Here is a 26,420-nt window from a genome sequence, read left to right as displayed (position 1 = left end):
TGCAGTGCTATTCCCACTCTCACCTAAGACACAGGTATACTATGAGGCCCAAACATGGCCAAACATAGTATTTCAACCCCTGACCACAACTCCTGAGCCTCAAACATAGAATCAAAGTCCAATTTATTTGAATCTCTCCCCTATACATGGAAGGAAGGGATGAGGAAAAATCCTCCTTAAGGTTGACAAAGATGTAAAAATATGAGCTTGAAACGTGGAACTAATGGCTTTTTCCTCCACAATTTGGAAAATTTAGTCCTCTGTAGAATATTCAGAAAGAAGTAAAGAGAGATTTCTGACAGCTCAAATCCCAGAGTCCTATTTCTTCATTGATTCTTCTCTCATGACTGAATTTTTATTACTACTTTCTTTTAATTTGCACACCTCCCTAGAATCACTGGAATAAATTCCCCTTTCTGGTTTTGTTTTTACAGTGTTCTATCTCTTCAAAGTAAGCCTTTTGCCACTAACAATTAAGAATCCTGACTAAAGGAGAGATTATGGAAAGAAATGAGAAGAAACTGAAAGATTTTGAAACTTATAGTTCGTAGGTAACCTAAAGGAAACTGGAATCAGAAAATTGTTGGCAATAGAAAATAGATGTCAAGGTTAACCTTGGTGAAGGTTATAGAAAGGAATCAGAAAATTGTTGGCAATAGGAAATGAAGGAATCAGAAAATTGTTGGCAATAGAAAATAGATGTCAAGTTTAAGCATGGTGAAGAAGTCAATCAGTAAAGGTGAGCTGGATTTTTAACAAATGTAGAAGGAAGAAAAGGGGCATTAATTTTAAAGAATAACAGGTTTATAAGAGAATGTACTCCCTCTTACTACACATAGGCAATTATTTACAAATTAATAAATATTTTATTATGAAGGGGTTGTTATATTGTGATTCAAAAAGGTACACAGCTCCTCTTCAGTATTTGTTTTTGGCATTTTCTAGTATATAAAAACAAGGTCAATCAACCGTGTAGAGTTAATATACAAATTTTTAGAAAAAAGTTTTGGTTTCATTGGTATTTTTAAATGATTTTGTTCCCGTGTTCAAAATATATTTATTAAAGTTTCTTTTGAAAATGGTAGGGTTTTTTTTTTTTTTTTCAGCTATGCTAAGGGAAGCCAACGAAAGAATTTTAGTTGAATTGGGTACTATATCTTTAAAAGGGGAACATGGGGGTTCCTGAGGATGACAGATGGTCAATAAATAAACCAAAGGCAGAACTTACTGCTATAGAGTAGATTCTTTGAGTCCCTATCTGGAGTTCTCTTCTCAAAGCTCTTCTTCCTCAAACCTGAAACCTAGGGGTGAGGGTAGAGGAGATGGTGGTCTTCATACAAAAAACTGGTTCTCTGAGTGATTTTAGTAGAGAAGAGGTCTCTACAGTTCAGTTTGGGCAAAGGAGAGGAAAGATGTGATCAGCGTGAAAGTTTCCACCACAGCTTATAAACAAACCACGATATATATGCAGACCTGTACTATCCAATTTTATTTTTACATCATCCCTGTGAGAAGGCCAGAGGAGATGTCATCATCCATGTTTAAGACATAAAGCAAAGAAGGTTCAGACAGATTATGTGAATTACCAAAGATCATTCAACCACTAAGCAGGAGAGCCAAGAATTTAGCCCAGATCTCCTGACACAAGCTCCAGAGTGCGCGTTTCCCTGGCCTCTTCTGTTTTGAAGTATTTAGCTGCTCATCTACTGTGACAAAGCCCAGTGGCATATTTAGAAATGAATCTTTTACACCTTTGAAATCTTAAATTTGATACAAACCATGGGAATGGATCTTCCTCATTATGGAGTCCTATCTGTCTTAATTCAGGTGTTTGGGTTACATTCATTTGCATGCACAAATGCATTGTTGTAGCTTTTTTCAACTTAAAGAAATATCAGCTACCAGAATCAGCAACCAATATTTATTATGCACCCATTCCATGGCAGATATTTTGTAAATACGATCTTGCTTAATCCTAAGTCCCAAGACATGGGCATTCACTTCTAAGAAAAGGCCACCAAAGGACAAACCAAGATACAAACCCATGTCTGGATGAGGTCACTGAACTATAATGAAAATGACACCTCAACATCTTCATATTAGAGGAGCTTTCTTTGCTATAAATTTATTTAGATGAAGATGATGTTGGATTTGTATTCAAGACAGCATAGATCTTTCAAAGGTATATGTGAGCTTTAGAGGAGAAGCCTCAGTTATGTCAGCCAGATAGTGTCAAAGCCTTCTCTGGTGCCAGTTTTCAGAACCACTTTTGTGAAAAATGAAGTAAATTATAACATGTACCCTGCTGATGGAGGCTGAAGTTTCTGCCTCAAAGGTTCTGATCCTGGCTTTACAATTTTAAAATATCATAAGCTATGATTGTAGTACTCTGGCAAGCGGGAAATAATTGTCAGCAATGCTCAATGGTTTGAAGAAGGCTATTGCTTAAAAAGTTCAAGGTGCTTTCTTCCCTCTGTGAAGAATGCTTGCCTTTCCTTCAGTCGTCATCTCTTACAAAATCAAGCATACTGACATCTTGAAAACATGCTTCTTTGCAGACAGGTGCATCTTTGCCTCAGTCATAAGACTGAAAGGACTACTGTACTCTTTAATGGGATTTCCAGGCAGTGGGAAGATTATCTGAAAGCCCAAACTAATAAACACCTGTCTCTGCATTTGACCTAGAAAATATTTCTCTTTGGTGGGCAGAAAGACTCTGTGTCACTGAAATTGGCTTTGGAGGGATGTCATTTCATGTTTGGAGGTTTGAACTGAGCTCAATCTGCTGAATAGCTCTCAACAATTGCCCTTTGGTACAATAAATACAAAAGTTGGAAATTCTGAAGCAATACTAGCTCTTCTCTGATAAAAGAAGATTAGCATTCATTTTGCCACAAAAATGAAATTTTTTTTTCATTTTTTAAGAAGGATTTATTCAATATTACTTGAAAAAACAAATACTTATTTCTCTTATTCCTGCCATTTTTAATGGTCAAACTATTTAGTTCCCAGCCCTGATATCACAAAAAAAAGGATTAAAAAAAAAGACATATAACACAAAACACTTCAATAGAAAGCACCTTATAGCACACAGACATTTGAATAAAGATGTCTATATGTGCTGCTATTACAAAAACACACAACATTTTGTTTAATGGTGGCTGGAGTGCTAATAGCAGTAGCTGAGCAAATTTGCATAGGCTGACTTGCTGATCAGTGGTTTTGTCCGGAAACTGGAACACCTCCTGAGAAATAGTTAATGGACTCCATGCTCAGAAATAAACATTGAATTCGCAAATATTCAATTATGTGTGCTTTGCTTGAGGGTTATCCAAAATAACACACAAGTTATTTAAGGATGGATAAGTATCTTTCAATAACAAATGTCCTTCCTAAAATTGGTATTTGTTGTATTATGTATTCAGTCTATTGAATCATTTTGTATCACTGTATGGTATATGAATCTACCCTATCTACTGCTCTCATTGCCATAATATTTTATGCTTATAAAACCTTTAGTTTATTGAAAAAGATACAATATCACCCCTAAGGCCATACCTACCTAGATTAACCAGTTTTATCATTTTCATAGATTTGCTTAGAGTAATTCAATAACAGAAGATTAACTGGTTAAAAAAATACTTTCAGTCAAAGGACCATTTCTGTCAAAAACAAATAAGAAGTAAACTAGTCTATGAGACTGCCATTTAAAAAAAATAGACTATTTTACTGAAGTGTGGCATTTATAGATGAAAGCATTCTTATTCTAATCACAAAATTACACACCTACATAGCCACATCCCAAGAAAATAAAAAAAAATAACACCACACAAGACACCTATCAGTATCATTTCAAATACTATAGATTAGTTTTATATGCTGTTGCCACATTGTATAAATGGAAGATAAGTGTCTGGTTTCTTTTGATTGATATTATAGTGTTGAGATTATCCAATGTGATTTTTTTTTGGAAGTAATTTATTAATTTTCTCACTGCGTAATTTATATTGTATGACGATAGTACAGTCTATCTATTCTTAGTGAACATTTAAGTTACTTGTAGTTGTTAACTATTAAAATTCACTGTATTACGATTATCTTCTCTCAGTAAATTACTGTGGTAGTTTACATTGATTTCCAAGTGTTAAGCTAATCTTGCATTACTAAAATAGACATAAATCTGTTTATTTTCCTTTTTATTTATTAACCTATTTGGTTTATTAATATTTTGTTTGGGATTTTTGTTAACATGTTTATGAAAAATATTGGCATTTAATTTTCCCTCTTGTAAATGTACTTGTCAGCTTTTTGGAGATATATATTATGCTTCCTCATAAGTTGAGTTTGCAAGTAATTTCTCCTTTTATCTGTAATTTATGTTCTTATTTGATTATGTCCATCCTCAACTTTCTTTTTGCTTAATTGATTTTCTATGTGGTATCTCAAATTAGAAGTACAGTTCATTTTTTGTCACTTTTTAGTTATAATCAAGGGCACAATCTTCCAGTTAAGCATTGCTTTAGTTGCATCTTAAAATTATGATATGCAATATTTTGTTATTTTTATTTCAAATTATATTTTGTTTTCTAATTTGATTCATATCTTACTTAGAAGCGCATAGTATAAGAAGAACTTGTACCAATTTTACTGAAACTATTTCAAAAAACTGAATAGAGTAATTCATCCCTAGCTCATTCTATGAAACCAGTATCATCGTGACATCAAAATCTGGCAAGGACAGATAAACATAGATGCAAAAACATCCCTGATAAACGTAGATGCAAAAATCTTCAACAAAATACTAACAAAGCAAAACCAACAGTACATCAAAAATATAATCCATCACATTCAAATAAGTTTTATTCCAGGGACACAAGGATGGTTGAACATATAAAAATTAATAAATGTGATTCACCACATAAACAGAATTAAAAAGAAAAACCATACGAATATCTCAATAGATGCAGAAAAAAGCATACAATAAAATCCAACATTTCCTCATGATAAAAATCCCTCAAAAAACCAGGCAGGAACGTATCTCAAAATAATAAGAGCCATCTAAGACAAACCCACAGCTAACATCATGCTGAATGGACAAAAGTTGAAGGCATTTCCCCTAAGAGCTAGAAAAAGACAAGGATGTTCACTCTCACCATTCCTTTTCAACATACTCCTGGAAATCCTAGCCAGAGCAATCAGCCAAGAGAGAAAAATAAAAGGCATTCAAATTAGAAAAGGGAAAGACAAATTACTACTGTTTGCTGATAACACAATTTTATACTTAGAAAAACTCTAATAATTCTCTCAAAAGACTCCTAGACTTCATAAATGGCTTCAATAAAGTTTCAGAATATAAAACTAATGTAAAAAGTCCATTTCATTTCTATACACGAACAACATTCATGCTTGGAATCAAATCAAGAACTCAATCACATTTACAATAGCCATACACACAAAATAAAATACCTAGGGATACATTTAACCAAGGAGGTGAAAGATCTCTATAAGATGACCTACAAAACACTGATAAATCATAGATGACACAAACAAGTGGAAGAATATCTCAAGCTCACGGATTGGAATAATTAATATTGGTAAGATAACCATACTGCCCAAAACAGTCTACATAATCAATACAATTTTATAAAATTACCAGTCATTATTATTTAGAAAAAACAATTCTAAAAATCATACAAAACCAAAACAGGGCCAGAATAATCAAAACAATACTAAGCAAACAGAACAAAGCAATACATGATCCAATTTTAAACAACACAAGACTTTAGTAACGAAAACAGCATGGTAATGGAACAAAAATAGACATAGATGAAGGAAATATAATAAAGAATCCAGAAATAAAGCCACATGCCTACAACCAACTGATCTTTGCCAATGTTGACAAAAATAAACAACGGGAAAAGGACACTTTATGTAATAAATGGTGCTGGGAAATTTGGCTAGCCATATGCAGAAGAATAAAATTGGACCCATATATCTCACCACATACGAAAATTAACTCAAGATAGATTAAAGACAAATGTAAGTCATGAAACTAAAAATACTGTAAGAACACCTAGGGAAAACTCTTCTGGACATTTGCTTAAGCAAAGAATTTATGACTAAAACCTCAAAAGCAATCAAACACAGACATAAATTGACAGTTGGGAATTAAACTAAAGAGTTTCTGAAAGCAAATGAAACAATAAACAGAGTAAACAGGCAACCTACAGAATGGGGGAAAATATCTGTAAGCTATGTATCCAACAAAAGACTAATATCTGGAAACTATGAGGAACTCAAACAAATCAAGAAATCAAGAAAAAACAAGCAACTGCATTATAAAGTGCGCTGAAAAAAAAAAACATTTTTCAAAAGATAACATACAAATGCCCAACAAAGAAATGAATAAGTGCTCAACATCACTAATTATCAGGGAAATGCAAATTAGAGCCACAATGGGAGAGTATCTCACACCAGTCAAAATGGCTGCTATTAAAAAGTCAAAAAATAACAGATGTAGGTGAGGATATGGAGAATAGGAAAATTTATCCACCGTTTGTGGGAATGCAAATTAGTACAATCTCTATGAAAAAGAGTATGAAGCTTTCTTAAAGAACTAAACATAGAACTACCATTCAACCTAGCAATCCCATAATAGATATCTACCCAAAGGAAAATAAATTATTATATCAAAAAGACACCTTCACATATATGGTTAGCACAGCACTATTCATGATAGCAAGGTCACAGAATCAACTTATGTGTCCATCAGCTAATGACTGGATAAAGAAAATGTGCTGTATCTACCCCTGAGAATACTACTACCTAGCCATAAAAAAGAATGAAATCATAACTTTTGCAGCAACATGGGTGAGCTCTAGGGCATTATCCTAAATAAAATAACTCAAAAATAGAAAATCAAATACATATTATCTCTCATAAAGCAAAAGGTAAACGATGGGTACATATGCACATACAGTGAGAAATAATATACACTGGAGATCCAAAAAGAAGGGAGAACTAGAAAGGGATGAGGGTTGAGAAATTACCTGTTGGGTACGATGTTCATTATTTGGGAGGCAAGTACGCTAGAAGGCCAAACATAACCATTACACAACGTAACCATGTGACAAAACTTGCGCATGTACACCCCGAACACATAAAAACAATAAGAACAAAGGAAAAATAAATCCACTGACTAATTTTTAAACATATGGGGTTTCCAATTATCATTTTGTAATTAATTTATAGGTTAATTCCACTATAGTCAGAGAAAATGCTCTGCATATTTAAGTTGTTTGAGATTTGAAATGATTTGTTTCATGGGCCAACATACAATTTTTAAAAAATATTTTTATACATATGCTTGCAAATAATGTGTATTCTTTTATTATTGCATGTAATATTCACTAGGTCAGTTAGGTCAAATTTAATCATTGTATTATTTTAAACTTTTTATAAATTTATTAATTTTACATCTACTTTTTCTTATCTTTTACTGAAAGAAATGTGTTAATGTCTTCCACCATAATTGTGCATTTCTATAATTCTTTTAGTTCTATCACCTTTACCTTATATTTTTGTTCTATACTTTATTAAGAGCATATAAATTGAGAATGATAATATTTTCCTGGTGAATAAAACATTTTATCATTATAAAATGTGCCTTTCTGTTCCTAGTAATGTTTTTAACTTAAAATTTACTTTGTTATATATTCGTGTAGCTTCACCTACTTTCTCTTGCATCTCTTTGATGGATGTATGTCTAATTATAATATATCTGTATGTCTAATTATAGTATATCATTTATAAGCAACTTTTAGGTAGCAGTTATTTGGCAATTTTATTCAGTCTGACAAGCTTTGTCTTTTAAACTTGGAGCGTACAGTTTATTTACATTTAATCAAAATACCAACAAATATTGCCTTAAATTTGCCATATTTTTATTTGGTTTGCATTTGTATATATTCTGTTTCTTTTTCTCTCTTTTCTTCCCTTTTAAAATATTTCTTTGTCATTTTAATTTTATTCCCCATCTATTAGATTATTTAAATTATATTACTATTCTTTTAGTGTTCACTCATAAAATTAGAATATGACTTCTGGATTTATTAAATCAAGAATTATTAAATACTGTTAAAGAATAAAAATGTAATTTATCATTCAACACAGGACTCTTTGAGATGAAACAGCACCCTATCATTAATTACGTCTAGAGAAGAGGCCTAATGCAAGCCAGAACTTACAGTTACCACATATGTTTACCACTTTCCAGGCAACACAAGGACTTTAGAACACAATTACTCTCTGTATTCTCCTCCTGATTTATGTGTTATATTAGTTGTGTATTTTAATTATAAATACATTTGAAACCTAAACCACATTGTTTTGTATAGTGAATATTTATTTACAAATATATTTACTGCATCTCCAGACTTAAGTCTGTTATTATTTTCCTTTTGTCTAGAGAACATTCCCAAGTGTTTCCTTTAGGGTATTACTGAGAGAGATAACTTCTTTGAATAATTTTGTAAAATAAATTTTATTTTCTAAAATACATTTCCACTGAATATAAAATTATAGTTTGGAAATAATTTTCTTTCAGTGCTTTAAAGATATCATCCTATTATCTTCTATTTCCATTATTATCATAAGTCAGCTGTCATTCTTATTCCTTTTTGAGATTTGATGTGTCTTCCTATTCTGATTGTTCAATATGTCTTTGTCTTTTGCTCTCAGCAGTTTTTCTACAATGTGCCTACATGTGATTTTCTTTCTATTTATCATGCTTAGAGTTTTAGACCTACTCAAAACTATAGCTCAATACATTTTTTCAGTTTTGTAAAATTCTCTGAGTTTTTCAAATTTCTATTGTTTTTTTTTTAATCGTTTTCACTTATCTGCTAAAATTCTTTATCTTGTCTTTGAACTGTACCAACACATAGTCATTTTGAAGTTGACATATAACTTAATTTTCTGGATAACCTCTGTGTTAGGTATAATAATAAATCCCCAAAGATGTCCACCTCTGACTTGAAATCTGGACACATGATAGGTTACAAAGAAAAGGGGAATTAAGATTAAGGTAGAATTTAGTTTATGAATAAGCTCATTTTAAGCTGGAAAGATTATTCTGGATTATCCTGAAGGGTTTAATATAATCACAAATGGCCTTATTAGTAAAAAAGGGAAATGGAAGAGGGAGAACCAGGGATTTGCAGTGTGAGAAATATTTTGCCTGTGGTTTCTGACTGTAAAAGATGGAGGAATGAAGCCATTAGTTATGAAATTCAGGTAGCCTCCATCACCTGGAAAAGGAAAAGATATATGTTCTCTTCTAGAGCCTCCAGAAATAACACAATCCTGTTGATACTGAGTTTAGCCCAGTAAGACTCATTTACTCATTTCATACTCCTGACCTCAAGAACTGTAGTTCGTAAGTTCACATTGTCACTAAATTTATAATTTGTTACCACAGCCATAAAAAACAATACACCTTATAAGTCTATTTCTACCGTGTTTTTTTTCTTTTATTTTAGCCAAATGTTATCTTCCTATAAGCTTAGGAAGATATTTTTGTTTAAGTATCTGGCATTGTGTATAAAAAGTGTACGAATAATTTGAAGCTGCAACAGGGATTAACTTTTGCTTTTAGCAGGTAGCTAAGGGCAGATCACTTTGGTCCAATCAATGACTAAGTTTATTCAAAAGTGAGCTTCAATTTATGTTAAGGTTGCTCTATTTCAGGTCCATCTTTTCCCATTTGTCAACTATAATCTTGAATTTAATAGAGATCCTTCTGTTTCGTAGGTTTTGACTTTAACTTCCATACCTCTAGTGCTCCGCTCAGCTTTGCAACTCCTCAGCTAAAAGTTTGGAATTGGTAACAGCCTCAAGAAGAAAATCAGCACCAAATGTCAACTCACTATTCATGGCTTCCTTGCTCTTTCAGGTCTTGTTTTCATAAATTATCTCGTATTGCCTTGGTAGTATTCTGTTACTATTAAAAACTATTTCTTTAAATATTATGTCCAGCTTTTATGATTGTTCTTAGAAGAAAAGTTGTTCCAAACAACCTAGTCCTCCATTTGCTGAAGTTTTATTCTAGCACTGCCTCTTTTGTAGAGGTAAAGGCTCACAGTAGAAAGTGTAATTACAGGCCTCATTTTCAACTTTCTTACTGGTATAGAAATATACTGAACATTAGTGATGTGTTGGCTAATGGTCAACAACCAGCTAAACATTTGTATTTTCTTTTTTTGTGGTGTAAATCTCCTATCATAATTAACTTCAAGCTATCTTCATGGTTTTACTGAATTTATAGTTTGGAAAAAAATAGCAGTTTGTTCTCATGAACCTATGTAAGCCAGATCTAACACATCTCACCTCTGGAGGACAAAACAAAATTGTTACAATGATTATGGAAGCACCCTTGTGCCAGGCTTACTATTTTATTTTTGAAAACCTTGTTTTAAACACATTACTCATGCTTTGCTAACTGAACATATGTCTCATAAACCAATGGATGCTGAGTTTCAGGCCCCAACCTAAGCGCCAATGATGTAACAGTGAGCAAATGAGACAGCACACCTCCCTCTTAGGACTTACTCAAGTGGATCAACAAAAGTTAAACAAATTATCACTCAAATAAATTATTAATTGTACATTGTGATAAGCACTATGAACTAAAAGGGTGCTATAAGAGATAATAATGGAGATTCGATTTAAATAATGAGGCTAAGGAAGGACTTGATTTTAAAATGACACTAAAATTGAGACCCGAAGGATGAGGAGTCAGTCAGGCTAGCGGAACAAATTTATGCTCCATCATTAAATTGCCATCTGTCAAACTGTTTACCTTCTGGAGAAAAATAGCACAGATAAACTTTCTTTTGCATGACAGTTTTCAAATTATTGAAATAAATTATTATATTCCAACTTTTAATTTTTTAATGTAAATAACTATGCCATGGCCCACTTCTTTCTTCAATCTGATGTCTCCAAAATGTGTTGTTTTTTCAATTTTTTTTAACTTGGTGCTCTCCCTTGAAATCTCTGTATACTTGCCAATGTTTCCTATAAATTGAATTTCTAGAATCCGACACAATGGTCTATGTATCTTCTGATCAGTGCTGAAAACAATAAAGCTTTTATCTTTATTATTTTGGGACAAAATTCTATAATTATATTTACTACATTTCTGCATATCTACAGTATGATGACAATGTCAGTAATGTCTCCAAAATCTGCAAGAACTTAAAATGCCTTCCCAATGATAGAAATAAAGCTTCATTGTGCTCTTGTTTGTTTTACTATTAGACTACAGTTTGTTATACTGTCATTCTTAAAATTGCTAACATACTTCAGATAGTATTTTTTATAAATACAAATAGTTGATTGATCATTACGTCCATTCACAACTCCTCCTGTCTTTTATGTTTGAGACGTTAACATACTAATGCATAGCAACTTGCTATGTTAATTAATAATGTAGGATAAAAAGGATGTAGTTAACTCAGTAGTTTTTAACCACAAGTAGTTCCCCCAATTTGGCAATATCCAGGGACATTTTTGATTGTCATCCTAGGGACTGTCCAACTAGTATCTGGTAGGTAGAGGCCAGAGATGCTGCTAAGCAGCCTACAATATGTGGGGTAGCCCCTTACGACAAAGGATTACGTTGTCCAAAATAAAACTGCTAGATTTAAGAAAACCTGAATTAACTGGAATGATTTATGAACCAATATTTATACCTGGATGATTTAACTATGATACATATTTAAATTTTAAGTAGTAAGCTATGGTTACGTATTACACTCTGATTCATATTACTTCACACATTCTTGTATGCTGCTTTGGTCCAAAAGAACTTCCATTTATCATTGACAATGCAAGGCATATAGGTCCCATTTCTGTAAATAGAGATCTCTCATAAATATTCTGAGGGTTTTAAAAGTGAATGTCAGTCACAACAATTCATAGTTAATCATACACTTTTTAAAGTCATGTTCATTTTGTCATTTATTTTCAATAGGTTTTGTGCTGTTTTCTGGCTAAGGTGGCCCTTACCATTGCAAATTGTTCACCTCAGGGAAGGAATTTGATAGGGTATCCAGTTAGATGCCTACCACACCAAATGTTTCATTGCAATCTTTCGTTTAAGCTTTTATTAGCACTTTGTTACAAGGGTAGATTTTAAGACAAAATGCTACATCCATGGAGATTTTAAGTAATATCCAGATTCAATTAGGCGGCACTGGAGGTATTAAAGACAGCAGGAGAACACAGTGAACACTTCCAACGGGGAATTCATGATGATCCAAGACATCATAGACATTTTGTGCTTTGAATTTGAAGGCAATTTTATCTATCTAAATTTCCTCAGCAAGCGCAACAGCATTCAAATACTCCATCTATTACACTTTCAACCACATATGCTTAGCTGGCAGAACAAAAAGTTTGAGTTTTTCAATCTATAACCCTGGACTCTATAGAGACCACTGAACTGATATGCAGTCTTTCAGAGTTCAGTGTTGGTGACCAAAGATCATGCATAGCTCAGTGCTGTGATGACTGCTCTTATTTATTCTCTATCTGCATCGTGGATAAACTTCACTTTGCAATGCATGTCTGCCAGCTGCACAGCTGACCTGCATAATAACAGCATTGGGAGATCAAGGGAATGAATGATGCAAAATTGATCTACTGATATGTCCAAAAATTCTGATACAGAATTGATTCATGGGACAGTAATGCTTCTAAGGCTCCAGACACATTTTCTAGATCTTTATTTTGTGATGACCTAGCAGCCAATGAAACTGCTTACACTGTAGTATCTGATTCAAATTTGCTCATCATTTTGTCCTGAAGATAAAAGAATGACACATTTCATAGAAATGATAAGGCATAGTTTTTGCCAAGCTATAAAGAATTGTTGAATGCTTGAAAATATGATCCAGTTTATTGACTAGAATCTCAAGTGGCAAATGGAAGACCCCTAGGACAAGTTAAACATTAGCTCCATGACAACAGGAGTGTTACTATGTGCACAGATGTACCACTGGGCCTATCAAGCCGGACATATAGCAAGTTCTCAGTTACTACTGAAAGACTGCATGAATATAGTCATTAATGGGCATAGCCTTATCTTTCATTAAATACACGTTTATTCTAGTTCCTCAAAAACTGTTGTTTATTGGTTTCCTTTTCATTGTATTGTCTCATAATATCTAGTACTATTCCCACATTCAATTGATAATTAAATATCAAAAACTATATGACAAAATGACAGGTTGTCCCCTCATAACCAGTGTTATTAGCCTAGATTTCTCTTTTAAAAACAAATATAATAGCAGCTTTGCCTGTATCTACCCATAAGCATAAACACAGTAAAAGGGCTTCAAATCATCTTCCATTGTCACTATCCCTTTTATAACTGAAAACATCTTCATCTTCTGCAAACTGATAAGCTGAATTTTATTAAGAGAGATTTGTGGCAAGTCTCAAGAAGATTTGTGTAATATTCTCTCCTGTACAAAGAAGAGATCTTCCCATTCATCATCAATGGTTGATCAGAAGTGCTGTTTTAGCAACATTTCTGATGATAAATGAGTATATCCCTCTTTCATATTAAAGCAAATATTTAAAAAAAATCTTCTTGAATCATGAAAGAAATCTTTCAATGCAGTTTAATCATGAAGGGTAGAAGTGAGAGCAGCAGAGGAAGCCTGTATATGGAAGGAGGTGGCCCTCTTGCTATCTCAATTTCACCATTCTATGATTAGGAGAGGAAAGGCTAAATCCCAATTCTGCAGTAGACTAACACGTTAATAATGTTAATCTTAAATGTATATCTCTGTATCATACATATTAGAAAACAAGACAAAGACATTAAGCCCCAGTTAATAATCTTCATATGAAAGAATACCCCCAGGAAACATTACAGGCTCATTCCACTTTACAACTATTTAGTTCACAGGTATTGAAATTGGTGTTAAATCATTTTAAGAGTATGTGCAGCAATCTGACTTATTTAAGCTTCAGGGCAGTATGCAAAAAAATGCATTTTTTAAAAAAACTGAGACTTGATCGTAATTAGTTCTTTTATTACACGATTGAGGAAGGATAAATGGGTGGCCACAGAATGCTACTTAATGACTCTGAACATTTTACATAGTCTGCATAAATGTCATTTTGAAATAGCTGTAACAATAGTGCTTCACTCACTAGCTTGAGCCTTTAAAGCATTTCCATTAAACATCTCATTCTAAAAGAAAAAAGTTATTTTAAATCTCACTAGGCTACAATTAAGATGATGATTGCTTCTCAGGGCAAAATACTGGCTGGAGTTTAGAGATAAATTAAAACACAGACCTAAGTTTCTAAACACTTTATCTTTTTTTTAAATCTGTTTCTTATTTAGAAAAGAATTTATCAAGGTTTAACAGGTATATCATGTGTAAAATATGGTTGTTATGCCGACAAATGTAGATGTTTAGAGTTATTCAGATGCACTGATATGGCATTAATAGAAAATTCTAACACAGTAATCACCCTTTAACTCCAGGGGAATAATAAGTCTCAAGACTCCCAGGGAATGCCTGAAACTGTGAATACCACCAACCCTATATCAGTTATTTTTTTCTTGAACATACATACCTATAATAAAGTATTATTTATAAATTAGGCACACTAAGATATTAACAAAAATAACATAATAAAATAGAGCAATTACAACAATGTATCATTATGAGTTTTGTGAATGTGCTCTCTCTCAAAATACATTATTGTAGTGTATTCACTTTTTATCTTATAATGTGAGATGATAAATTGTCTACTTGATGAGATGAAGTGAGATGAATGATATAAGCATTATGATGTAGTGTTATTATTGACCTTGAATATAAGCACTGCTGTACTGTAGCAATCAATCTGATAATTAAGATGGCTACTAAGCAACTCATGAGCAGGGTTAGCATCTATCTCATAGATATGCTAGACAAAGGGAGAGTTGTATCATGTTACTCAGAATGGCGTGCAATGTAAAACTTATGAATTATTTCTGAAATTTTTTATTTTATATTTTTGGACTATGGTTGACCACAGAGAAGTGGAAAGGGAAACTGTGGATAAGCAGAGACTACTATACTGGCTTAACGTAGAACCTGGGCTACTTCTGCAAAGAGCCAGACAGTATATGTGTTAAGAGTTACATTCTCACAACAAATCCTCTAAGCTTAAACAGTATAAATTGGAAAATCTAAGTACAGAGGCTGAATTCTGGTCCCAAGAAAAGTTACAGTTGAAGATGCATATCAGCTTCATTGAACTGTAAGTTTTGTCCCTATGGGAATGTGGTTGTATATGACAGTCAGCAGAGTGGCTGCCAGGGGAACATTTATGACATATAGTCTCCAGTGAGGGAAGCTTATCTAAAGGAAGTGAAGTCAGGTACCCAGGAGTAGTCAAAATAAACTCTTTACTATTAAAATGATTGTTTCTTCTAAACAGGACATGATACCTTAGTTGAGTTTATTCCCCAACTTATGCTAGTATTGCCTGAAGAAGAGAGTCTATAATTAAGATTGAAAGAATTATTTCATCTAAAACCCTACAAAAAGTTGGACCACAAAGTTAACCAGAAAAGAGAGGAGAGGTAAACTATACCTCTTTGCTGAGAATGTGACGTTGGTATTGGAAGTCCAAAGACTCCAGAGAGCAAAGCAACACTAGAATCACAGAAACTTCAATTCATGGGCCAAGATGCCAGCAGTTCCTGTCAAAGATACTGGTGCACATAAGAGATAAGGATGGGGCATGAGGGTGACTGCAGGGCTCAATTAAACTGCTTGCCGGACAGTAAAGGAAATGGTTCCCAGTGGATTGCAGGCCACTGGAAGAAATAGCAAGACACAGCTTCATAGCTGTTTTAGGCCTTGGCAAAAGAAATAAACCTGGAGCAGAGGTGAATGGAAATGTGTATGCAACATAAAACTAATTTGTGAGTACATATGTGGCATTTCCAAAGAACTTAGGAAAAAGGAGGGAGACTCTATAGGAATTGAAAATGATATTAAAATGCTGCTTTCCAAAGTTAATGAAATAAGATATGTGGTTAGAACAAGTTATCAGCATAAATGGAGTTTAAAAAAAAGATTTTCCCATTCATCCTTTTTTTACCTTCTAATGATCTCCTTATATAATTCTAACATGACAGGTTAAAATCATTTTCAATAAGTCAAATTATTAATTACTTTTCATATAATACATGCAACTCAGAACAGAGAGTTTTCTAACTATTAAGTCTTACCCAAATAAATTTGAGAGAGATTGAAACATCTTCCTTCCCAAAAATATTTTGGCCTGGTTTTGTCGGTAGCTGGAATTCTCAAGCCTATCCACAAATATTAACTGCTGCATCCTTTAGTTGCAAGAGCCTGTATAGTCTGGTCATTCTTATTACAAACAACACCGGGCTAAGGCATTGAAGACCTGTGTTAAATGCAAAAGCTACCAGGAAGAGATAAGACATCAGGCAATTACATACGAGTAGAACCTTAACTCATCAGATTAGTCTCAATCACTTAGAAAGGCCCTTGAGAGAGCCAAGCACGGGCAAATAACAAACGAATTTTGATGGGGTAGTAAATGGATAATTTATAACCAAGAAAACAAATAGGAATGGAGCACTTCATCTCTGGATACGAAGTTTACAGAATTGGCAGAAAACATACTTCTATGCTATTGATCTTTTTGGTTTTGCCCTGTTTCTGGCTATATTTACCCAGATATTCTAGTAACATCTTTCTTATTTTCTAACATACATATTTCTACCTACATTTACCCAGAAATTCCAGTAACTTCATTCTTATTTTCTAACATACATATATACACACGTATGCCCACATTTAAGCCAGAGCATACTACTGAAATATTTCATTTTAAGAAATGCAGAAACTGGAGGTCAACGCAACTTAGAGTTTTTCTAGTTGTAATACAATAGCTATTATTTACTGAATGCTTACAGAGTAATGGACTTTGCAATAAATGGTTGAAGTGAAAGAGTCAGATTTTTTACATTTATCTCTCTGAATTTAAGGCATAAGGATTTTTTTAATCTTATCCAATTTTTATAGTTGGGAAAAAAAAAAAAACACAAGAATCAGAAAACCTGAAAGCCTTTGCATCCTGCATTCCTGTTGGAACCAAGTAATAGCACTTCACTTAGAAAGGCAAGCATTCTTCTGTTTGCCACACTTAGCTGGTTGCCTTCATTTAGGTCACTTGCTTCCACTAGAGGCATAAACATGTCAATTTGCATAATAGGCAGCCCTGCTATACTGCCTCATATTAACTTATGATACAAGACTTACGGTTCTCTGTTAATTTAAGACACCATGAGCTTACAAATGAATAGCACTAAAACATATTCAAAAGTAATAACAGATAATGAACAAAATGACTCTAGTATACTTTATAACTACTTGGGAAGTAAAACCTATATAAGGGTAGTGAAGTTATTCTCAAGTATTAGCACTGAAAAAAAATTTTTAAATAAGCATAAAAACCAGAAAAGGTATATCAAGATAAATAATTTTATCACCCAGTATCATTTCATAGACATTAGTAGTCTATGAAATTGCATCGTTTTATAAAGCCATCAGAATTAAGAGGATGAATTCTTCACAACTTATTGCTGCCCCCTTAAACATTTTTGCAATATCCAGAATTACTAAAGTTCATTTTAAAATATGCATGTTTTAAAATTGCATATATGTTAAAATTCAGAAACAAAATATTATCTGTCCAATATATGTTTAAACTGATAAAATTTTAGTATACAACAGAAGAGCAAAATCATTAAGTCATACCATTAGAAAAACAGAAATTCTAATCAGAAGTACAGAGCATAATACAGCAGTCAAGTTCCAGTTCTTAGGGGAGATCATTTGCTAACGATAAATGATAGTCTTGTGCATCAATAGACATTGAGATGGTTACACAGCATGAAAACAAACTGTTAAGTCAGTTTAATCAGGGTTAAAAATCAAACCAACTGGCTATCTGGCATCAGTTATTCCAATTAATCTATTAATTATTTTCACTGTTTCTAACAGTTGCTTTGGTATATTGTAGTCAAACTAAATTTCCTCAGTGGGATCTGGCTAAAGCTTCTCCCCATCATAAGTATGAGTCCAAAAACCAACATAAAATTTATCAGAGATGAAATGACCAAAGAAGTTTCTGACAGGTTTCTCAAAGACCAATTAATATTTAGTAAAGAAGTAATGAATTTCACTTGAGACTGCTCTAGCAAACATATCATTGATTCATCCATTTGTTCATGTATTTATAGAAAAGTTATTGAGCACTTACTACACTCCATTTCTGTGGTCCTCTCCCTCTTGGAGGTTATAGTCTGATGGAGAGAATATTAACCAAAGAATCAAAACATGAATCAAACTCTTATAAGCAAAACAAAATGACATTGATTATGTACCTAGGAGATTCCATGTATACGGGGAATTTTGATGCGGCTTCTAAGGAAATTACATTTGAGATCAAATCTGATGGATAAGTAGGCTTTCTTCTCCCACTGAGGTTCATTCACACTAATAACTTCAGTTTCCCTTGCTATCACCCTTATTGAGATCCTCTAGTCTGTACTACCCTAAAATTTCACTGAGTCATTTTGAGAACTCCCAGTAGTGTCTCAATTGAGCTATTCCTGAAGTCCTCTTTTGTGCTCTGACAAGCTTCACTGACATCTTTGCCAGAGAAAAAAACTTTGAGAGAGGCAACTCCTCAAGAAGATCTTTCTGAGAGAACATTATATTCTATAAATGTTATGTGCCAATTGTTTAGAAATGCAGTGTTGGCCCTACCAGCACCTTTCCATGTACCTGATGGTGCATAGATCCTCTAAGGTAGCCCAGGTATCTCTGATCTCAGACAGAGGCCTAGGGTGCTGGACTGGGTCCAGGTGACCATTATCTGAGAAGGTCACATGTGACGTCTTCTTTTTTATTATTCCCACCCCATCCCAGTTACCCAAAGAAACCTCTCGTTTCTCCCTCTGCCTCAAGTCTTTTCCTCCCCTAGTTCTGCTTGTCAACAGACAAGACACAAAAGAAAACTAGCAAATATATATATATGGTTCAGATATGATATCAACTCAAAGAGAACATAGTTTGTCTATTATACTTGAATTAGTCACTACACGTGAATATCCATTTAATCAAGTTTCCTTAATTAGATCTTGTATCTAACCCATATTTCTCATTTCCACAGGTGACTCAATATTCTTTTCTGCTGGGATTGAGTCTTTTTTAATTTTCTGGCTTACATTTGTGCTTTTATATTACCTGTGCCACTGCTGAGAGATAGCCAAGCCCAATGTGCAGGAGTCCATTGATTGTTGACTGGTCATTAACCACAAAGGGGACTACTGAGACCACCTCGGCCGTAGAGACCCCCACCCAGGCAGCGCTGAAGGAATTAAGAAGCAGACACCAAGATAGAGCCACAGAGCAGGACTATCTGGGGGCCAGCAGCCGTCCAAGCTGAGAACCTAAGGGGGTGGACAACATTCAGGGCTGACAGCATTCTGGGCTGAGGACCTCGTGCAGACGCTGACCCACGAATTTATTCTCTCTGAACAGGTGATTCTTATTGACAAGCAGGTGTTCCGTGTTTTCTCATAGAGCCAAGGTAAACTAGGCAGACAGCTGCTGCCTGCTTACCACTGATCAAAGTCAAGCTAAAAAGTATTCTCCACGGGGGCAGGGTCACATATCTCGTGCTTACAGAATTGTTTTAACTGGTATATGATACACATATACTGTTTTGCTACTTTAGAATGCCCCAGGCAGTTTTCTACCTGGGGGGCCAGCTAGGTTTTCCTTGCCATCGTTTTCAACAAACAATATAGTTTATCATACACATTAGGACTTGTCCCAATTGGGGACCATGAACCACATTTATTTAGAAGGGAGCAATGTTACAACACCAAATGTAGTGAACTGATAATGATTTTCATAAATCTCAAGTTCCCCTCAGCCCCACCTAGTGAAGGTCTAAAATGAAAAGTTCTTAAAATATGTAAAGTTTCAGAATTATAGTATTTGGACCTGAAGAAATCTGCATTAATAAAACAACTTTAAATCAGTGTTTTATATTACTTTTAGCTTTATTTTCACTATTCAACTGAAGATTTGCTGACTTATCTGATTAATAAGAAAGTCTAAGTCATCTCAAAAAGATTTTTTTAAAGATATGACTTAATTACACTGTCCAACAAAAAGGTTTTTTCAGAATCCCCTCAGAAAAGATATAAAATAAACTGAAGATGCATATTTCTCATCATTAAGAAATTACTGCATGGCTGATTTCAACTCGAAGTATCATGAAACAATGACAGATTAATCCCACCAAAACTGCATAAAGCTATGAAGTTGCCAGAAATATCAAGTATAATTTTTATCTGAATACTTGAATATTATATTTCAAATGAAATATTTAAGAGATAAAATAATGGTATTTAAGGTTGATGGTAATAAGCCTGAAGAACTTCATATAATGAATGATGGCACTTAGGCAAGAAACAAAATCATCCATGGGCATCTTAACTTTTCTGTCTTAACATTTGAAAAAAATAAATCCGGGCTCTATTTAAAAAAAAAAAAATTCCATTAATAGACCTACAGATCTTAATGCCTCTGGTGGGAAAAAGAAGCTATGTGTACTTTTCTGCTAATTAGCTAAGAGTACATAGTATTTCTTGCATTAATATTATGAATTTAACATTTTCATTTAATGACTATTTGATTCCTTTCCTTTCCAAACATGGGAAGAGTTGCATCAAACAATGTTTTCTGTGTTACTCAAAATTTAAATCAGTAACAAGAATGTATTTACTGTGTGACTAAAGAGCAAAATAAGACAGATTATACATTTTAAAATACCAAAAGTAGGCCGGGCGCGGTGGCTCAAGCCTGTAATCCCAGCACTTTGGGAGGCCGAGGCGGGTGGATCACGAGGTCAAGAGATCGAGACCATCCTGGTCAACATGGTGAAACCCCGTCTCTACTAAAAATACAAAAAATTAGCTGGGCATGGTGGTGCGTGCCTGTAATCCCAGCTACTCAGGAGGCTGAGGCAGGAGAATTGCCTGAACCCAGGAGGCGGAGGTTACAGTGAGCCGAGATCGCGCCATTGCACTCCAGCCTGGGTAACATGGGTGAAACTCCGTCTCAAAAAAATAAATAAATAAATAAATAAAATAAAATGCCGAAAGTAAAAAAAATTTCCTATTTTATTTGACATAAGGTGTGCTTAGCTTATAAATTTCTAGATACCAGTCAATCACTAAACAGTTGGGTTTTGCCTAAAATAAGAAGAGCAAATTCTTATTTTGTATAGGCACAGATCATACAAACCTTTTCTAGACCCTACCAAAGAGCTGAGAAGGCAGAGCAACCGCATAGCTCAAAACCCAAGGAGAACAGATGTCTGCAAGAACAGATAGGACAAACGCGCTGGCTCACTAAAAGCAGTGCCCAGGAGTAAAAGACACAAGTCATCATAGAAGTAAATAAAAACAACGCATTTACAATTTTTAACAAATTTAGAAAGGCCAAGTAGTGTAAAAGTTTAGAATCCATGGAAACTGCAGATTTAAGAAGAGTTTGTACCCATTCTTTGACTTTTTTTTACAGACACCTAATGGGCACTCATGAGAAGATTAGGGATGAAGCAGGAGACTAGAGAAAGTCCCATTATTTTGTGATCCTTAAGCAGAGAAGCAGCCAGAGCTGCAGGAGAGGAACAAATTTCTTCCCACACACTTTTCCCTACAGAACAACAACAACAACAACAAACTCAGCCCACTTAGGGCAGCAGGTACAGTGAAAACACACTGAAGCAGTAGGAAGAATAAAAATTTTAAAACATCCATGAAGGGGGAGAAGGAAATAACCCTGAGTGAAGGATTTTACATCAATATAATTAGGAGTCTCCTACTGCCACAGACGGGAATAAACCCCCACCTAAGAGCTATAAGGAACAAGATTTAATCAGTAATTAAAAGTTTTTAATCTACTAAAAGCCCAGAAACTGATTGCTTTACTACTGAAGTCTACCAAACATTCTAAGAAGAACTAATATTAATTCTTCTCAAACTATTTCAGGAAATTGAAGAGGAGGGAATTCTTCCAAATGCTTTCTATGAGACCAGCATTGGTCTGATACCAAAACCAGATAAGAACACACACACACACACAAAAGAAAACTACAGGCCAATATTCCTGATAATTATAGATCCAAAAATCCTCAAAAAATACTGATAGGCCAGGCACAGTGGCTCATGCCTGCAATCTAAGCACTTTTGGAGGCCGAGACAGGTGGATCACCCTAGGTCAGGAGTTTGAGACCAGCCTAGCTAACATGGTGAAACCCTGTCTTTACTAAAAAGGTACAGAAATTAGTCAGGCGCCTGTAATCCCAGCTGCTCAGGAGGCTGAGGCAGGAGCATTGCTTGAACCAGGGAGGTGGAGGTTGCAGTGAGCTAAGATTGCACCATTGCACTCCAGCCTGGGTGATAAGAGTGAAACTCTGTCTCAAAAAATAAAATTAAAATAATAAAAATTACTAACAAAATGAATCCAATAACTCATTAAAAAATTACTCCATAATCAAGTAGGAATCAGCTCAGGGATGCAAAAACAGTTCAACCTATGCAAATCAATAAACATAATACATCACATCAACAGAATCAAGGACAAAAACTATATAATCATTTCGATAGATGCTGTAAAAGCATTTGATACAATTCAATAACCCTTAATGATAAAAACTTTCAACAAACTGGGGATAGAAGTAATATAACTCAAAATAATAAAGACCATATATGATAAGCCCGCACCTAATATACTGAATGGAGAAAACTTGAAAGCCTTTCCACTAAAATCTGAAGTAGGGCAAGGATGCCTACTTTCACTACTTTTATTCTGTATAGCAGTGGAAGTCCTAGTGAGAGCAACTAGACAAGAGAAAAAATTAAGAATATGCAAACTGGAATGGAAGAAGCCAAATTATCCTTGTTTACAGACAACGTGATATGATCTTTAGAAAAACCTGAAGACTCACCAAAAAGTTAGATTGATAACATATTTGGTGAAGTTGCAGGATACAAAATCAACATACAAAAATCAGTAACACTTGCATATGTCAACAGAAAACGATCTAAAACAAATCAAAAAAGAAATCTCATTTACAGTAGCTATAAAAATTTAAAATATGTAGGAATAATTTTGGCAAAAACAACATATTTGAAAGATTGAAATGATACAATTTCTGGACACAATGGAATTAAACTAGACATAAATTAGAGAATGCTATCCAGGAAAATCTCCAAATATTTGTAAATTATATGCCATATTTTCACATAACCTATGAGTCTAGAAAAAGTCAAAAGAAAATTAAGAAATTGTTTTTTATTAAATGAAAATAAAAACACAAGGTATCAAAATTTGTTATAGGCAAATATAAAACTGCTTACAAAGCAATTTATATCTTTAAATGTTTTAATTATTAAAGAAGGAAGATTTCAAAATATTTTCTAAGTATCCTCTAGAGGAAACAAAGACTGTAACAACAAATTAAACCCAAAGCATGCAGAAATAAGAAAATTCGGAAAGAGGAAAATTAAATTTAAAAACTTTAAGACACAAACTACTAAAACATGTTTAAAAAAGTATAGCTAACTCAATTTATTCTATAACAGTAAAGAATTTGAATTCATAATTGGAAAATGGCCAACAACTTTTGTTAAGTTACAATGTCAGCCTATGTCTCAGTGGGTTTACTAGCAAATATTATCAAGAATTTAAGTAACATATAACACCAATTTTTAAAAATCATTTCCAGAGAATAGAGGAGAAAGAAATGCATTCCAAGACATTTTACAAGGCCAAAATTACACTGATACCAAAACCAGTAAAAGACAACAAAGGGAATGAGTTCATATCATTTTCAGGGACATGGATGAAGCTGGAAACCATCATTCTTAGCAAACTGCTAACACAAGAACAGAAAACCAAACACCACATGTTCTCACTCATAAGTGGGAGTTGAACAATGAGAACGCATGGAGACAGGGAGGGGAACATCACACACCGGGGCCTGTTGGGAGGTGGGGGGATACAGGAGGGATAACATTAGGAGAAATACCTAATGTAGATGATGGGTAGATGGGTGCAGCATCTCACCATGGCACATGTATACATATGTAACCAACCTGTACATTCTGCACATGTACCCCAGAACTTAAAGTATAATAAAATTTTTCTTAAAAAAAGAAAAAGAAAATGTTCAAATTCATTTTTTTCCTTTTCTATTATAGTATAGGGCACTTATATACCATAGTACATATCACTATAACAAAAGCATATTTAAAAGAACAGCCTATTGATACATTAAGTAATCATCTACAGTGAAGTTTAATTAAAAACAAGCACTAAAATAAGAATCAGAAAGTTGAGATTTATACATATATACTAGTTTAGAAAGTAAGTTTAAAACAAAAAAAGAAAGAAAACTACAGACTGATATTTTTTATAAACACTGATGAATAATCCTGAAGAAAATATGGGCAAATCAAATTTAGCATCACATGCAAAAGGATAATACATCATGACCAAATAGATTTTATACTTGGAAGGTAGGTTTGATTAAATAACTTAAAATTAATCAATGTAATTCACCATATCACAGGAAATCATATGATTATTTCAATACCTGCATCTCAAAACCCTTTATGAAATTCAGTATGTATTAATGATAAAATAAGCAAAGAAATGGAAGTAAACTTCCTCAGTCTGACATAAAATATCTACTAAAAGCCTTCATATAATGCCATTCCTACTGACAGATTTAGTATTTTTCTCCTGTGATCAAGAACAAACTGTCCATTCTTATCACTTCTATTTAACATTTTATTGGAGGGCTTATGCAGTGTAATAAATAAAAACAAAAAAAATTTAAAGACATAGAGTTTTCAGAGAAAGACATGATTAAATACAAAATTTCAACAATCTTCAAAGAAGCTGGTATAACTAATAAATAAATTTAACAATTTTACTGAATGCAAACTCCATATACAAATATCTATTGTATTTTTACATGCTAACAATGAACAATGAGAAACTGGAATAAACAGACTATTGAAACAAATGGAGTATTATTTATAACATCAAAAACATTAACTACTTAGATATAAATATAATAAAGTACAGCTCAAGATTTATATACTAAAACCTACCCTTATAAAGAAAATAAAAGAGAACCTAAATAAATTAAAATATATTTTAGGTTCATGAATCAGAAGACTCAATGTATTAAGATGTCAGTTCTACCCTAATATATCTGTAGAGTCAATAGAGTTACAAGAAAAATGTCAGCAAGATTTTTTTGTGGAAATTTGCCATCAAATTTGGTAGGGTAGGAGGAGTGGGAAAGCAAAGGAACAGAATAGCTCAAACAATTTTGAAAAGCTAGAACAAAGTTGAAGGATTTACACTGTTTGTGGTAGTCATCTTGGATTGCATAACAAAGTACTACGTATTAGGCGGCATAAGCAACAGAAATTTATTTTCTCACAGTTCTGGAGGATAAAGATCAAGGTGACAAACATTTTTGGTGTTTCCTGATGCCTCTCTCCTTGGACTGTAAATAGTCATTTTTAGTGAGCTGCAGCCTCACATTGCCTTTTCTCTGTGCGTGAGCACTTCCAGCGTCTCTTTTTTTTAAGGACACCGGTCATGCTGGGTTAGGGCCCCGCTTCTATGACTCATTCAACCTTAACTACCTTTTTAAATGCCCTTCCTCCTAATAAAGTGCAAGGACTGCTACAAGAAAATATAGAAGAAAATCTTTGTCACCTTGGGTTGGGCAAAAAGAAATTTAAATATGACACAAAAAGCAAAATCTTGAAAAGCAAAAGTTGGTAAATTGGACTTCCTGAAAATTAAAATCTCTACATTTCAAATTAAACTTAAAAGAAAAAGACATGCCACAAATTGTAATAAAATACTTGAAGAGCATATAGCTGATGTGATATAAAAGGTCTCAATAAGAAAACAAGCAATCTAATTTTTAAATGAGAAAAAAAAATGGATATTTTAATTGAGGATGCTATTTAAATGGCAAGTAAGCACATCAAAAAGTGCTCGACATCTGTAGTCATTAATGATATACAATTTAAAACCAAAATAAGATAGCATTACATACTCATTATTGTGGCTAAATCTACAAAAACTTGACAATCCCATGTGCTGACAAAACTAAACAACTGGAACTCTCATATATTGCCAGTTGGGATGCAATATGGTACTATCACTTTGGAAAAAGTTTGACAGTTTCTT

The sequence above is a fragment of the Sapajus apella genome, unplaced genomic scaffold (assembly GCF_009761245.1).
Source record: "Sapajus apella isolate SASKATOON/1434 unplaced genomic scaffold, GSC_monkey_1.0 scaffold6, whole genome shotgun sequence".
In the NCBI taxonomy this organism is placed as follows: Eukaryota; Metazoa; Chordata; class Mammalia; order Primates; family Cebidae; genus Sapajus; species Sapajus apella.
Note: the sequence above shows the minus strand (reverse complement) of the source record.